At 33.4% G+C, this 18,410-nt stretch overlaps 1 protein-coding gene across 1 annotated transcript in view; it reads left to right on the top strand.

Moving 5' to 3' along the window:
* Positions 1-7,162: 7,162 nt before the first annotated feature.
* The window catches only part of Pif1 (Pif1 DNA helicase), a 34,913-nt gene continuing 23,665 nt past the window's right edge, over positions 7,163-18,410 (top strand). The window contains exon 1 of the mRNA XM_089243450.1: positions 7,163-7,183. The gene's annotated coding sequence lies outside the window, so the exon portion shown is untranslated. The remainder of the gene's footprint in view (positions 7,184-18,410) is intronic.

The raw sequence follows: 18,410 nt of genomic DNA, 5'->3' as shown, positions 1-18,410 counted from the left end.
ACAACATATAAATGCACATTCCAACATGTACCAATTCGTTACAAGATCCGCAGATGAATATGGATGAGGTTCGTGTGCGGTTTAGTAGTAGTAGTAACCTCTTGAGTGATGTGGAACTGCACCGTGGTCACTTAAGCGTCCAGGGTACATTTACAGATATCACTCAAGTGCTCTAGAACTGCGTCACGGGCCAGTGTGTGGGTGAATGCCTCTCGTGAGAGTCAAGTAGTCGGTGGTGAAGTCCAAACAATGTTGCCTCAGGTCACTCAAATGATCTGTATATACGCAACGGGTCACTTATGTAATTTTGGAACGTTCCGTGGGCCTATCAAATGATATGTAAATGTGCCGCGGGCCATTCATGCCGCGCGTCACTTAACTGATATGGAAATATGTTGCTTAGTTCATTTTTACAAAATTAGGTTTGAGATCACGTGCCACATCAGATGACTTCGAGGGCCACATTTGGCCCACTGGCCATAGGATGAGCATGTATGATTTTTCGTTTTTTTTTACACGAACTACGGTATATTTTTTTAACGTACAATGCGTTAAGTAGCCGCTGTGGTGGTCGAGTGGTCATAGTGACGGACTCGCATCGCGGGGATCCGGGTTCGAGCCCCACCGTCGCCACAGTGGTGGTCGGCTGAAGTTGGTTTTCCGTGGTCCCCAACTTCGAGGCGCAAATGCGAGCCGATCTCCCCGTTAAAAAGTCTCGCCACAGAGAGCAACAGGCCTACAAACAGTACAAATATTCAGTCACTACACATCACTCACTTCACTTCTGAGATATAGATGGCAGCACTGAAAAATCATACACAACACTAGATACGCACTCAGACTGTTAGGTACCCACATAATTCCGGCACAACTCACTAGGTAGTAAATTGCCTATGGCAATAGACCTGAGTTGTGCTCGGTTTGAGAAAAGAAAAAAAAAGCGTTAAGTAGATCCCTTGAGAACGTCTCTCGAAAAAAGAAATTTGTATTTGGTCAAGTGAAAGAAACTAATCAAGAACCGAAAGAAAGGTTTATGTTTTTATCGTTCTTGCCTTCACTATAGGAAGGCGATTGCAAAAGTAACTCCATGTGTACATAGATCGCAGCGAATAATACGACATTAAGAATGGAAATGTTCGCAACAAAGGAGGGAGGAACACTTTCTAGCCTCCTACAGTCTTGCTGACGGATATAGCGATTAACTTACACAGGAAAAAATAAGTCTAGTTAAACCTTAGCTTCAAAATCCGCAAAAAAAACTTTCGACGCAAAAAAAAAACAAGAAAAAGAATTAATAACATTATCCAGTTGATCCATTATTAAGTCCCAATAATGAAAAACGAATTTTTTTCTAATGTAATGACATTGGTCTATTGTATCCCGTGCTTTTCAAAAGTGATAACAATACCCGACTTATCCGTGGTTTTAATAGGCGGCGCCGACTGTATAAGCAAAAAAAAATGCAATTTGTGAAACATTTTTTTTTCGGTTAGTAATGAATTGATACAATTTGAAAATTCTTAGACATGTGTACAAACTTTTCATTCATACACTTATTCATTGTAACTATACGTGTTCGGTGCGTATTCAAATCGATATATATTATTTCTTTGAATAAATTTCTCTAAACAGTGCTCTTTATAAGTGCTCTTCAATCTGTGAAAGTGATTTTCGCATTCCCGAAACTGAATTCAAGGAAAGGATTCAATTCATGAGGTCCATAAAATGAATTAAATTACCATAAAAAAAAACCCCTCAACATCGGAGGTTTCGGACGTCACGCATTTCTTATACATATAACCCGAAAGGGAATACCGTTATTCGTGCGTTTTGCCTTTTTTATATGTATATTATTCAGAATTGATTTTGGTTTTACTCTCTCTTGGAATAAATTCAAGGCATCCTCTTATATGGTAGACCAACGTTTCTCAACCTATTGTCGGTGGACCACCTCCGGTCTTCGGCAACGGAACAAATGATCCACACGCAGGCTTGGTTATTTAATTCTAAATGAATGGTAAATTATTCAATTGTTGCAATTGAAGCCTATATTGACTAATTTATCCTTATAATAGATAGATAGAACCGTTCACAACCCCGGACTGATGCAAAGCAGCTTACTTCCGTTACCTTAAAAAAGGCAGCGTTGTGTTGGAAAAAGCTAGCAAAGATTAGCAATGCCCCTCCCCCTTGCCCCGTGCTCGCAAGTATCTATCCTCATAATAGTTTCAAATAAAAAAAAAGACTGGCATTCATGCTGAGGAAAACCACATTCCACTGAGAGAAATACACAGGTATCCTTCGCTTTACGCGATTTTTAAAATTGTAATTTAGGAATTCCATCCTGCAAAATTCGGCTTGGAGTTTAGGTTAAGTGCGATATGCATACCCTGACTTTCGCTTTTTTGCATGTATGTCCGACCGATTCTTGAATACTGCTCGCAGGTGTGATGTCCATACAAAAATAAAGACATACACATCGAGAGTCCACAAAGGGCTTTTACTAAACGACTTCCAGGTGTTGGTGGAAGATCATACCTCCTCGGGAGTTCGAGAACACCTAATAATGTGCTATAAACTGGTATATTTACGTCCTGATAGCTCTTTTTTTCGAAATCTTGGACAGACGACCCATGGCCCCCACAAGGGGTGGCTGGCAAGGCTCCAGCCCTGGGGCTCGGGACGATTTTCATTATTATTTTGTTTTTTCACGCTATAAATCCATCATGAAGGGGCCCGTGAAAGTCTGGTCGGGAGGGGGGGGGGTCTGCAAACGATTCCAGCCTAGGAGCCTTACTCCAGGATGTGGGGGGCCATGAGACGACCTAATCTCCGCAGACACAGTCTCTTCAATTGAAAATTCCGGTGGCCAGAAGCGACCGCTATTTTTATGGCTTTAGATGCCGTTCAGCTTAGACTGTGTTCCACGTGACCTCGTTTCTGCCCCTTATGCTGGATTCGTTTCTTCCTTGGATGATTTTAACTTTACACCGTATATGAAGTGCTTTTCTATTAGATTTATGTTCTTTTATGTTTTGATTTTGAATCTTACCAGTGTAAGCACAATCTTGCCTACTAAGCTGTGTGATAAATAAATAACTTCAATCTTGAAAAGGGGATTGGAAATTGATGTGTGCACAACACAGTTAAATCCTTTGACGAAAAAATTTTCGTTGTATTTGTTGATGTAGTTGCAACAAATAATGAAAGAAATTCTCTGATATAACTCTCCAGATCTCGCTGATGAACAACGTTTGGTAACACGTTGACAATGTCATGAGAAATTTAATCGAAAAGAACGGTTCCCGGGGTCTAATTAGCCCTCGTGTGCAGAAAATGATCGTGTTGCGATGATCAACAATAAATTTCGATCTTAAATATGAAGCAAATTCGCTCACTAATACTGAAATTCTTGGAGGGCGGGAAAGGAAGCGACACTGTAAATTAAAAAAAAAAAATGTATTTCACGAAAAGAACCGTTCATCATGACAAGGTGACCATATTTCAATAACAAAAATACGGGCATTTGGGATCTTGCATTCTGCAAAATACGGGACTTAGCCATTTGTCATGAAACGTTGCCGTAGGCCGGCAAAATCACCAATTGTAGCAAAAACTGCTGAAAACGAAAGAGCGGAGAATAAAGGGGCTATATATACTGGAAAATCGCAGTGAATTGAAATGTAGTTCACGAAAAAAATGTGTGCGTGCATGATATAGACAAATATATTATATTTATAGCCATAATAGTCACAATATAATTTATAAATTATGAAAATTATCTTCATAATAAAAAAAGCTCCATTAAAAAATCCAAATGTTTAAAATAGTCGGACTAGAAAAAGTACATGAATGTCCCATAGAATACGGATCATATGGTCGCATCTTTCATGTTGTAAGTTGGGGTGGGAGGAATCCGTCAACATGCTTCCGACATTTTACCTCTTCTTGGGTTCAGAAACGTTGAGAAACGTTGAGAAACGCTGTAATAGATGATTAACTTGTCCCATAATTAAAATTATTTTTTATTTATGTTCTCAAAAAAGGTGACAAAACTAATGCTCAGTCATAATTATTTTAAGTTATTTATATTTATTTGTAATAATGTTATTTATAACACAGAAAATATTGAGTGTTTTTCAGTTTTCAAAGACTACAGATACCGTATTTATTTTAATATGAAGTAAATGATTAATGATACAAGTTGAATATTTAATATATATTAAGAGAACTGCAGTAACTTTTATTATCAAATGTGTTTCTAATTATGAAAATAAGTTTTATTAATTAAAATATTTATTTTTTCTTTCATGAAAGCAATTGAGTTTTTCCCATGATGGCGTGTGAGATTCCATACTCAATTAAGAAAAAAAAATTCATTTATATTTCAGCATTTATACAACAAATTTATTTTTCTATAATCGCAAATTTTCGAGGAAAAAAAAAATTACTATTTTTTGTTAAATTTTAATGTTTTTTCTATAGACGTGAGTCCAGAAAACGCACAGGATTTTTTTTCTTGTTGTAAATTTCACGACTGATATTCTTAAAATAGGATATCAAAAGAAAAAAATGAAGTGCAAAATATGAAAATATGATTAAAATTAATCCGAGTTCGGTCAGTAATAGATTAAATTACGTAAGGATCCATTACTAAGGTATAAATAAGTTTATACCTTAACCTAATAACCAACCGCACACAGATTCAAATATGCTTTACACGATGCACTAATACGATAGAACATGGTCTGTATATAAAACATATATATACTATAAATATTGGCTCATTTATATAACATTTATTAATTATATCAGTAGTAAATTTTTCATCTCATTTATAACAACTTCATAATACCTATTGGTCGTATTAAGATATTTATATGTGCGTACTCGATAGTTGATCTAAATATGCATTACAGAGACGAATATCAGCAATCTCCGCGTATTTTCTGCATATAGAGAATATGGTCTCATTAATGAAATTTACTTATTGCATTGTACATATTATTTTTCTCGACGATATTTTTCATTCTTTATAAAGAAGTCAGTGAATATATTTGAATGAAGAAACTTTTTTCAATCATATCAGCACGTGTTGATGATGTATTGTTTGTCTTCATCTTGTTAATAGAACTGTCATATTTTTCAGAGAAACCTAGTTGTTTTATCAAAATTAGCTTGATAACATTTATTTTTATATGATATGATATGATAATATGATATTAATATGATAAATATGATATTCCCCTCTCAATAAGAAATTTCATAAGTTTTTCCTAATGTTTTCAGACACAAATCATAATTTATTAAGCGAAGAATTTAATTACCATTTAAGAAACATTTTCATTATATTAAAATTTATATCACACTATTTTCGTTTTTTGAGACGTGTCATTTTTCTTCATATACAGCAATGTAAATAGTACAAGTTTACTGCAAGAATTATATCATATGTAAGTTGTATACTAATATCTATACTTATAGAAAAGGTATATTTCTGTGTACAAAAAAAGTGATACGAATACTTATTTTGCTAGCATATAAAGCGTGTTTGAAGCATGCAGTAAGCATATAAACATATTATTTAATTTAACTCTTATTAAACAATAATTATTTTTTATTGTATTATAATATAAGAATAAATTTGTTTTATAAAAAAAGTTCTTAAAAAAACGAATACCTTTTTATTCGAAGAATCATTTTTCCACAATAAAGTAACAATATAACATTAAATATTCAACTAAATATCAGTCAATAGATTATTTTTTTCCAAGAAATGAATTAATGTAAAAATAAATAACTTATCATTCGTTGCTATTATAGCTAATATTAAAACCTAATTAACGAGAATTAGAACAATCAGGAATTTCTCATATTGCACTTCTATTTGAATAAAACTGAAGACAATTTTTCTTTTTTTTCAATACGCTTTTTTTTTCCTGCCGCTCATTGATGAAATGATAACATTCTTCAGCAATGGCACTGAATAACTGAAGCACATGAAAAAAAAATAAATATTAGCCCTCTATGGTACCGTGTACATTTGAATATTCATGGTAAAAACGTGGTAAAAAGAAAACGTTATACCAATTTCTTCTCTCAATTTTTTCGATATTTTTAGAAAGTACATCTTTTAGTGTCATTCCAATACAAAACGCGGCTATATTTAAGCACAATACCTTTTTTATCTAGAAAAATTTGATTCCTTGAAAATTTCATTTTTCGAAAGTTTCTGGAATTTCACGTGTTCAGAGATTTATAAAATCACACTAAATATTTAGGGAATCGGAAGTAAAGCTCCAAGTAAAAACTATTCAACTTTGCTAAGCAAGATTTTATCTTTTTTATAGACAGTATTAAAATCAATGCAAACTGTATCTTTACACTTTTCACTAACCATTTCTACTAATTAAAAAATCCACTCTAATTAACTAAATTGCCGTGTAGATGTATTGTTTCCATTGAAAATATGCTAAAACAGCACCAATCTGTTTTTGTGTTGAATCATAGGAAGTTAAAACCGTTAAAAAGTTTAATAGAGTGTCATTTATTTAAAAATATGTACATCAAAAAATTTCTTACCTTTCTTGAATTTAATATCCAGCATCAACTTCTAACAACACAGAAAAGAAACATTTCACAAAAAAGAAAACAATTTTTTTTTTCTTCCAATAACCAGAGAAACAAAAAAAAAACCACTTTTCCGTTATTTCACGTGTTGATTTTCCGTTTTACGCGTTATCGAAAATCTAATCCGCTGTATCTTTTCAAAATAAATACCGTGAGTTCAATGCTCTCAATATCTTCAAATCAACAGTAACATTCAATTAGAGTTAATGTACCAAACATAAAAAAAAATAAATATATATATATATATTCTTCTAATTATACAAAATTATTATTTTGGTTCAGAATGATAAGAAATGGTTTCTATGGTGTAATGATAAAGTGAGAGAAAGGAAAAACACGCGCGCGAACAGCCAACGTTGTGCTTTCAGATGCGATACCTTGCGGTGTGTTGTGCTGCTTTGCTCCCATCTATCCAGACAACACTTCTAAAAATAGTCGCGAAAAATCCTGAAAATCGCGGGGCTCCGGGCTCTCGAAGCGACTGCGAGTGCGCCGAGAAAGGTGGCTGTTGTGACGTCACCGCGGGTGACGCCACTTTACGCTCATCCGAAAGGTAGGTTCACGTAATATTGTTAAGATAGGAAAAAAACAACAAACTTTTTTTCTTTTTATATATTGTTTTAGGATGTACCTGTTTCGTCACGTTTTTCTTCTCCATAGTTTTTTAATCGAATTTTTTCCGATATTTACAGTGGATAAAACGGGAGATTCAACTTAACTAACATTTTTCAGAAGAAAAAAAAATTTTTTTTTTCGAAATTAACTGAACAAAAGATTATTTTCCGATGCAAAAAAAATTAGTTTTCAATCAATAAATTTATTAATTTTCGTCGATGAAAGTTTTTTTTTCAGTGCTTCAAGTTTACAAATCGTTGATTCATCGGTTGTTGTTTATAATTAGTTTTTAAATTCAATTTTTTTAATGATAATTCCCCTCCCCCCCCCCCCCATGGTTAAAAAATAAGTTTGCAACAAAAAAAAAATGTTATTTTCCTATTTTCACGAAAAAAGTTGAAATTATTATGATATTAATTATTACAAATTTTAATTACTTCTGTAGTATGTTTTTTTTTTAGTCTTATTCGACGATGAAGTAACAATGTATTAAGTACAGGATGACCCATAAATTTGTAAACAGTTTCAAAATTCATAAAAATTGAAGGAATTGCTGTATTCGAATGTGGTGTTCAATCGCTTCTGTATCAGAAACGTTCGTGAACTTCAGCCGGTGATTCGTGGCTGAGGTAAAGCAACTTCAACAATAATGCTTTATCTACCGATGTCAACATCACAATAAAAATCTTATGTAAGTGCCAGTAAACAGAAAAATTCAGAAATAAGCTATTAATCGCACACTCTGCATTTTATGACTCTGATTTGCATATTTCTCCAGCGCCATCTATCGCCGAATCTTTGTTTATTTTTCATAAATTCAAGATCATGAAACTTGTTAACTCAAGAAAATTTGAATTATTTATTTGATATTGTCATGTAATCTTCTTTCATCTCGCATACTCGAGAATAAATTTTTCGTGATTCGCATTGAAACATACCAATTCCTTCAATTGGTATTAATACAGTCAAACCTCGTTAATGCGTATTATAATGCCTGTATTTAAACTGTTTCGGAATTTTTGGGACACCTTGTATAATGAAGCACCAAAAAAGCATTTTCGAAATCGGGTGAAATTTATTTGCGTGATCACAACGATAATTGATGATGGTTGAATCTATGATCTATGAAAGGAGTTGGTTAACAAACTTTTTTGAAGTTCGATTCCCTTTTGACAAGAATTTCACTGATGAAGACAACCCTCCCCACTTGCCATTTCGAACTTCATTTAAAATGAAACAGTTCACTGCATAGCTATTTGTTAAAAAAAAAATGTTTTATAGTTATAATAGTTTTTCTTGTTGTTTGACACCTTATTCCAGAAAGTGGTGGTGAGAATTTGAAATTTAAGGTTTAGGAATTTGAGTTTTGCTTTTTATAAACAGAGCGAAGTGTGGGAAATAATCGTCACACAACTGATAATTAATTGTCAATTGTGCTCTCTACTTTTGACTACTCAGTGAATGGGTACGTGGTTAATGGGAAGGGGGGGGGTATTTTTTATGTTTGAAAATTCACTTTGAGAAAAATGAAAATAAATTTCTTATTGAGACATTTTTATTTTGGAAAATCTTTCGCAACCATCAAGGCGATCGCGACACACAATTTTGGAACCAGTAAGATGGTTATAATAACACACCGAAGAGAGCGCACTTTTATTGCGCAGAACTGAGCATAACGAAAGAAGGATCTCTCAATCGTTTGGGAATTTTTGCCGCAATACGATGATTTCTTATACATTCGAGAGCTTTCAAGACCAAGCCAACAGTTTCGAGCTGATTTTTAATGACTATTAATTCACTTCTCTCACGGAAAAGTTGGTGCAATAACTGTTCTCTCTGTATTAATTCTCTTTTTTAAAAGGGTCCTGAGCTTTTACGCTGTACTCTCAGAGTACTATCACCCACCCACTGATTTTAAAATCTTTTAACCCTTTATCTAATGATGGTACTTCAGAGTGACAGGTTAGATAATTTGTTATTTACTAACTTGTTTGAAAAAACAGTAGTTATTTTTTGTTTTCTTGTCCTTATAAATGTATAAAGGTACTTTGTAAATGTATGTCAAGTGATCAAACATCCTTGTGCAGTAGGTAACTCACGAACAAGTTGTCTCTGAGAGTCTTAAAATATGGCAAAAAAAAAGAAAAATTTTTACGCAAATTGCTTTAATTACTTGCCTGATGGGTTTTTAATTTTGTTCTGCACAGATAATGTCAGTTTTTTATTTTTATTTTTTAGTTCTGTTCATATGTCTATGAGTAGGGATAACAGACAATTACAGAAAACCGTACTTAATTTTTTAATTTAAAAAGCTTAAAAATTTGATTCCCTTATTTCCTTTTTTTGAAATTTAAAAAAACAAATTGAGAAACTCCTATTTGTGAATTTTATCGCATGGAATATAAATAATTTAGTTATGTAACTGAACTATATTACGTATCAATGCCACCTGATGACAAGATTGTGTATCTACAATAGGTATACTGCTGTTGCATGAAGCCATATCGCTCTTATACAAATACAACGCCACAACAGGCAAATTGCCCAACGAGGTGGCTGACTTAAGAACATCATGGATCCCCGAGCCATTTTTTGGAGGCCCTACCTACTACTGCTACACCACACATGCACCCCCCCCCCCGCCCGCCCGCGGAACCCCCCAACGAATCGGTACATGCGCGAATGTGCGTGTACGTGTAGTGCAACCTGACGTAAAGTTTGTTTCTGTGTAATGCTTGTTATGTGTAGTGCTGTCATCTGGCCCCAGTTTTTCTAACTATGAGTGAAGTGTTATGGTTGAATGATTTACCGTTGTAGGACTGTTGCTCTCTGTGGCGAGACTTTTTAACGGGGAGATCGGCTCGCATTTGCGCCTTGAAGTTGGGAACCACAGAAAACCAACTTCAGCCGACCACCACTGTGGGGTTCGAACCCGGATCCTCGCATCACGAGTCCGGCACTATAACCACTCGACCACCACAGCGGCTCTTAACAGTCATTCTTCTCTTTTACTGCTAAATACTAATAAGTCTCATTTTAGTCTTCGATATAAAGAAGGGTTTTACTGTGTATTACGTCATATATTCTTATGACGTCATATATTCTTATGACGTAATGTTATTGCTATTGTGTATTACTGTTATCATACTTGAAGCATAAGGGGTCATTCAAGTATTACGTCAGCATCGATGGGGTGGGGGGGTTCGGGTTTGCTGACTTTTAATGACAAGGGGGCGTTTGAATGATGCTCACGTCATCAACCACCCTTTATTAAAATATGAAATATTCTTAATAGCGTCTTACTTGGTGTGCCAAAAACGAGAAAAACCTTTCGCTAGTTTGTAGGCACCTGAACAAACATTCTCCCTATTGATTAGCTTTCTCTATAGATCCACTTTATTGATCTATAAACGTTCCGCGGATACTTCAAGTGATCTGGGAACGTGTCCGGATCGCTCAAGTGCTCTAGAAATGTGTCGCGGGCCTCTTGAGTGCTCTGGAATCGTGCCGCGAGTCACTCAAGTGATCCGAAATTAAGCCGCGGATCACTTAAGTAATCTGGGAATGTGCAGCGGGTAACTTAAGTGATGCAGAACTGCATTTGGGGCGGCTAAGTGCTCTAAAATGGTGCTACATGTCACTCAAGGGATCTCTAAATTTGCCACGGACCGCTTAATAGTGTTCTGGAACTGTGTTGCCGGTCCCTTAAGCTATCTCTGAATGTGGCGCTTAGTTCACCTTTGCAAAACTATGATTGAGGTGGCGGGCCACATCAGATAACTCTGAGGGTCACATTTGGTCCGCAATATATTAGCATACGTGGCTTAGAGGTAGGATCACAATGAATTTCTTGAAGAGAAATTTTGAGTTCTTAGCCTTCTAAGTTAATAACATAATGCCAATTTTTAATAACATAAAAAAAGGCATTTTCTTCTATTTATATTTTCACTTTTTTAATATTTTTGCATCAAAAAAATAAATTAGTGTCCTCCATGCCCCTCCCCCCCCCCCCCCGCATACGTGTATTATCCCAACACTCGTTAGGAGGTAGGGAGCAGAGCTGACGAAATTTTGCTAACAAGGTGGGAGGGGATTAGAGTTTTGCTGACGGGAGCGAGGGGGTTCAAAAATGGCTAAAAATCTGCTGACGTAATACTTGAACGGCCCCTAACTGCAAGTCGAGGTTTTAAAATAACGATTATTTTTCGGTGAGCGTGTTTTTTTTTCCACTATATTGAAAAAACAGTGCCAAATATTTATGGACGGATTTGTTCAGAAAATAACGCATGCATATCCTACTTTTATCGAAAATCAATTAAAATGCAATCAGATGAATTTTAATATGAGTGTATAGATTATATTCAGTTCAACTCTTGGGAATTTTCCCGGTTTATCCGTGAATATCGATTTGTGTATTTTCATGAAAATAGTCAACGAAATATTTAAAAAAAATCGGTATGGAGTAGTATTATTAAATTCCTGATGAATTTTTGATGAGAAGAGGAAACAAAATGAAATGAAAACGTTAATAACATATCAATACCACGTGAAATTTCTTTAAAATGAGATATACTAATTAAATAGGTTATTAAAAATCAACATCCGGCAACTTATGTTAAGAAAAGTAATATACATAGATGAACCGTCAATGTAATTAAATAATTGACCACAATTAAATAATCAAAACCTATACATATGTAAGAAAAAAAAATTATTTGTTACTTTTTGTTTATTTATTTCTTGTTTTCAAATTTGTAATATAAACGAAACTTCAACAAATTTGAAACTTACCGTAGTTTAAACAAACAAAACCAAATAATTGCCAACTTTTTAATTGCTTAGTTTAACTAATAACAACTGATACAGAAAATTTGAATTCCCACTAAATTTAACCATTTCATTGCTGATGATACTTTAATGTGCCACCAACCTTTAAACCCCTGAAGCACATACCTTATATACGTTATTGGGTGTTGGTATGTATGAGACAAATTATGGTTTTGCCCCTCTTTGTGTTAAAATAGGTAAATATTCATTGTTATATTCAAAATATTTGAATTTTTATTTTTAATATAAACGTAGTGCTGACGAATTTTTCAAGTACCGGGTTAATTAATTCGTTCCGTACTAAATAATTTAAAGAAAAAAATTATTCTTTTTAGGCCTTAATTGGAACTAAAATGACCTACCAAAAACTTTTCATGATAATTATTTCATTTTTGTAATGTAGGTATTGAATATTTTATGTGGTACTGAAAGAATGAAACAAATAATTTCCATAATCATCAAAGTAAGTTAATTATTTTTTGGTATACCAAGTTATTATATTAGCTTTATTCAAACCAATGCAAAACTAATAAATTTGAAAAAATGAATACGATTTCAATGCATACTTCGCAGCAAAATGATTAATGTTTTAATCAGTTATACAGTCATGCGAATGTTACACGAATTTCCGAAAGGAATAAAAAATATTCGGCTGATTTTGAAATTCGTATAGAAAATTTGAAGTGACCAGCGAAAAGAGGAGGAACTCGGCTGTTATAGTGCCGTCGTAAAATAATAATTGAGGGAAATATTACAATTTTATACGATCCCCGAAAAACATTGTCAATTAAATTTGTGCCGCTCTTTATTGTACGCGAAAATCATTTATCGAGATATTGTGATTAAAATTTGTTTATTATCATTTCTTCTTTGTTAAAAAAGCAAATTCTATAAGATTTTCCAGGCATTGAAGAGATGGCAAAAACCAAGAATTTCAATCACCAAGATCTTGATGAATTTTCATGCAAGTGACACGGAGCAAATTTATTTCAGCACTTTGAAAAGAGTAACATAAATATTGGACTTCTTTTTTGCAATTTAGGGCCGTGAAGAAATTAAATTTTTATGTCTTTATTTTAAGCATGTCACATTATAAAAGCGGAATGGAATTTTTTTTTTTTTTGCTGTTATTTTTTTATGTTTTACAATAGTTTTAGAATCAACCATTAATTCCTTTCAGATACTCTTCGTGAAACATAACCTGGGATAGGAAAGGACTATAACACTATGCAAAACAGATAACGGTATAGCAAAATATTTCAATTACGATTATGCCTAGGTGCAAGTAAAAGTAGCATGTAAAATAATAATTGGGAGAAGTGGGGGAGGGGGTTTGAAAATATAAAAACTCTTGAAAATATAATATTTTACATCTCCTAATCTATAAAACATCAATAAGTAAAAATTATTTTTTGCGGAAAAAGTATTTACCCCTCAACATTCGAATAACAATTCACCGAGATATTTAAATTCGAAACAATTTATTTTCGCATATAACCCTCTCTCTGTATTGCTTTTCGGTGCTTTAGCACTAGAAAAGTAATGAAAGTCAAGAATTTCAATCACCGATATCACGGTATAAAAGAGAGATACGCAATATTTTTAAAATTATATTTGATTTTTTTTCTTAACTCCATGCTGTATATAAATTTTAATTCCCCCCCCCCCAATTATAATTTTTCGAGATGAAATTTGCATCATCTTATTGATTGTAGCCACTTTACTATACCGTCACCTAAATTATGGAGTTTTGTAGCTCTCTCCGTTCAAAAAAGCGATTTTCCTACGCGCAGCCAGTATATGTGTATGTTTATCTATTAGCGTAATGTGATTTGATTAAAATTAATTTTGATTATTAATATGAAATTAGATCTTATCGTTGATAGCATTCTCAATTTATAAAAAAAAAATTTAATGATAGGATTCTAAAATATTGCCTCTTAAAAGCACCGATTTACAATTAAAAATAATTTTAACGGCAGACATTTGTTTTTAAATGAAAAAAAAAATGCAATTAAATAAAACGCAGGAAGAAAAATATTAGAGTCAAATACAGCATTTTCAATATTAATTAATTATACTCTTCAATATTATTAAATCCTTCAACGGATTTTTAATTACTTAATCAGAAACCATGAGAAAACCAAGAAATTTTATTTCTTAAAAATTATTATAATTGAGTCTTTTTTTAAGTCTTTATCGGTTTGTGAACCTGATCTCTTCAATAATTAATTTTTGATAAAAGTTAAAATGAAAAAAAAATTATCAGGAAAACATACACTAAGAACATTTACTAATATATTTAAAAATAATTGAAAATGGCGTGTGTTTTGGACATCACCAATTACCACATTTCTTACTAAATCTGCGATTAATTTATGTTTTAAAAAATGATTTAGGAATTATGATTTCTTTCGAGGCGGATTATCATTTTTCATGTAAGTCTTTCAAAATGCGTCGCTCTTTTCCTCCCCTCAAAGGCGATTATGTTTTAATATAAAATATTTTAATATTAAAAAACTGCAGAGGTACCCGAACATATAGGAAAGATTAAATATTTTTATAATAAATTTATCAGTGCATTCAATGTGCTTTACATACTTGCATCATGTTTTCAGTATAAAAGATGTTTTCGTCCTTTGAAGGAATGATAATATTTTTAAATATTTCTGGAATAAATCCGCTTTGGATCAACATGCATTTCTTAGAAATAATCGGATTATGAAAAATGACAAATGATCGGGGGTTGCTCATATATTTTAGAAATTATTCATTGCGTTTTAGAAGAATATAAAGTTTTCCGATATGGTAGCCATGGAAATTGCCATCGAAGAAAAAAGCGAGTTTGCGCATTGATTTTTTGTAAAAATGTTTCTATGACAGACCTGAAACAAAAAAAAAATCACATATTACTAAATGGCATTGACTGTTTTAATTCATATGAATTTTGGAATCATCGGTCGTGATCGTTTCTCCAATTTTAAAGAGAAAAAGTCACGTACCGTAATTTCCTGTGTATAATTCACAAATGTGAATTTCGCTACAGTACATTGAGGAAGAATGTGTTATCATATACAAATACAACGCCACAACAGGCAAAATGTCCAACGAGGTGGCTGAGAAAAAGATGCCCATAAAAAAATGGATGTCATAGATTTAAAAAATACAGCAACCCAATTAAAAATGCAATTAATAAAAATTATAAACAATATATGTGTTATAAAAATGTATCATATAATCCGCATATGCAAATTCCATCCATCAATAACGAAATCTTAAAGTATCCGAAGTGTTCTTTCTTCTCTCTGGCCAGAATTTTCCACGTGAACATAAAATATCAAGTCTAATGTAATTGTTCAGAAATTTCGTTGTCTATTCACTCATTATTCTTTTATCTGCATGAGAGATTTATAATAATTATTACCCTTTTGAGTGAAAGATTTAATGTTTCAGTTCTGACGCAAATGTGAAAACTACCCACTACTATAGTACAAAACCTTGTACACGTTCATCTCGGGAATTTCTGACGAACTGGTATTCACCGGAACGTGTGCTGAGTTTATGTGTAGTTTTAACGCCGTTATGTTGTCAGAGTTGTGTGTGTTTCGCGTTCTGTTCTGGTGTGGCCATCTGTCTTTCATATTTCGAAGTGAAAACGGCCAGATGATTGAATTTCCTGATGTAAGTGTCGTGTTACCTGCTTGCTGCGAAGAGACTTTCACAAATGCTCTCATTCAAACCTCGATGTTCGAAAATCGCAGAAAACCTGGTTCAACTGGCCACCACCACTGTGCCACGAACAAGGATCGAACCTGTATTTTTTTAATGATAACGTGATTACCACGTATTCTCGAGATCTTTATGATCTGTCCAGGGAATTTGTTAGTCTTTGATATCTTCGCGATATCCACACGACCGCACACAGAAACAAAAATTCAAAAACTAGCTTTCCTCTCATAAATAAAGTATTTCCACAGCGTGTGTCCTTTCCTTTAATACTACAAATTTTAAAAAAATACACATTCACTCATTGCTAATTTCAATGAATGATGACAGCACCCATTGTAATCCTATCACACACAACACTGGACACACGCTCTCATTGTTAACTTTCCGAGCAAAATACAGAATTAAGAAACACTTTTTACAGAATTAAGAAACACTTTTTACAGAATTAAGAAACACTTTTTACAGAATTAAGAAACACTTTTTACAGAATTAAGAAACACTTTTTACAGAATTAAGAAACACTTTTTACAGAATTAAGAAACACTTTTTACAGAATTAAGAAACACTTTTTACAGAATTAAGAAACACTTTTTACAGAATTAAGAAGCAACTTTTCGAGCATGAAACAGCAGTGAATATCTTGAAGTGCAAATGCGAGAGGCATTAAAAAAAGTCTATCCACAGAGAACAACAAACATGCTCAGAGAAGCATTATAAATTCCCGTGAGAAGCATCATAAATCTATTGTTTCCTGGTGTTGAAATTTCAAATTATTAAAGCACACGTTAATTACACACTTTTTGAGTTATTTACGGAAAAATGTTTTCCAAAAGACCCTTCTGAGCACTCAAAATATTCTAGGAATATATTTGAGTAAATATTCATCAATTATGACATTAACGATTCATCTTCCGGTTGCACTGTGAAGTACCAGTTCAAGTACAGTGATACCTTGGCTGACGAATGCCTCGAATGAATTGTAAAAAAAAAAAGGAACCTATGTTTTCAGAACACGCGCTATTTTTTTAGCGCAGAATCACCAAAGTTAGTTCTGAGCATCAAACTGAGCAATCCGGACATTCTTTTCTATCTGCATGTACGAGACACAGAAATGAGCTGACCAAAACACAAATGGATGGGGAGGGACTCGACTGGGTTGTGTCAACACTAGCTTTAGAAGACAGACTAAAGCTGGTGTTGGTTGTGTACATAGTATAAAATACAAAGATCTTCAGTATTTCGCCCTCTTCCTGCAAATTCTCCTTTATCAAATTTTAAAGATTTCCATTCTAACCTCCGCTTTTAGTTTACTTTTATTTATAGCTCTCCTTGTGTGGTGTTTTTAAAAAGTTATCTTTACATTTCGGGTAGTGCTTTGAATGAATTAAACGACTTTTTATTAAAACGTATGGGAAATTGCTTTTCGGCTAACGAACATTTTGGTTAACGAATGGGATTATACAGTATCTTCGTTAGCAGGTATCATTGTAATTTGTTATGTATTAACTGTACATGAAAATAATTTATTATTATCATTATATTTAGAATTTTATTACTGTATATACAGTCCGTCTCAAAAGTTTGGAGACTATAGACCAGTGATTCCCATTGTGGGCGATGGAATATTCCAGGGGGGCGGTAGAAGCTACGGGTATAACATAAAATTCTATGGGTTAGATTGCGTTTTGGAGGCGATGGGAGAAAAACATTTCTGAAGAGGACGAGATGTGATAAAACGGTTGGGAAACCATACTTGGCTATAGACTTTTTACTGCGCCACAGTCACCGTTCCAAATTTTGATTTTTTTTTTGCTTTTGATCAGAATGCAAAAACCTACTTTAAACTTCTGTCATTGTTGAGGAAAACAAATTTTGGATTTTTTTTAAACTCGAAATTGTGAAAAATAGCTGTCTCAAAAAGTTTAGAAAAACTTCCGATTATATGCAAATTTCGAAGATTGCGTCTATAAGACGTATCAAAGATGTGATAGTATAAAAGTGGAAAGCTATCGGATTGGTTTTCATTTTAAAAAAATAATTTGCTGAATTCGTGGCATATTTTATACGATGAAATCTTTCGAGTACTTCATTTGATTTGAAAGCAACACGAAAGGCTGTAAAAGGCAACGCAGTCCAACTTTGCGCGAACTGTTGGACAATTTGCTTCAATGCACGAAATGACCTTGCATGAAATTATGAAAGATCCTTGAGTGGAAATTTCAACAGATATACAGTTCATAGACATATCAGAGAGAAGCTTTTATTTGATTCATGAAAGAGGTTTAGAAACTCGCCTGTCACAAGGATCCACCAAAGAGAAGTGGAGAAGAGAGACAGAAATGGGCACAAAATAATATGTTTTATGGAGCTTAATATCATATTTAGCGTTGCAAAAAGATTTAACTCACACGTTTCAGACGGTCGTTTTCAGCAGACAGTAAGGTGGAGCTTCAATAATGGCATTTGCTTTTTAACAGTCGGGCTTCCTTAACTTTTGAAATTGATCGTCAAAATTCGGATACTTAAAGGAGATCCTCGAGAACAATTTGCTACAGATTGGAGAAGATTTAAGGGGAACCATGCTTGACATTTCAACATTATAGCATGTC

This window comes from Pholcus phalangioides, unplaced genomic scaffold, assembly GCF_987345545.1.
Source record: "Pholcus phalangioides strain wild (caught in Gottingen) unplaced genomic scaffold, Ppha-v1.0 ptg000015l_1, whole genome shotgun sequence".
Lineage (NCBI taxonomy): Eukaryota > Metazoa > Arthropoda > Arachnida > Araneae > Pholcidae > Pholcus > Pholcus phalangioides.
The sequence above is the reverse complement of the archived record's forward strand: the minus strand, read 5'-3'. Positions and strand labels throughout refer to the sequence as shown.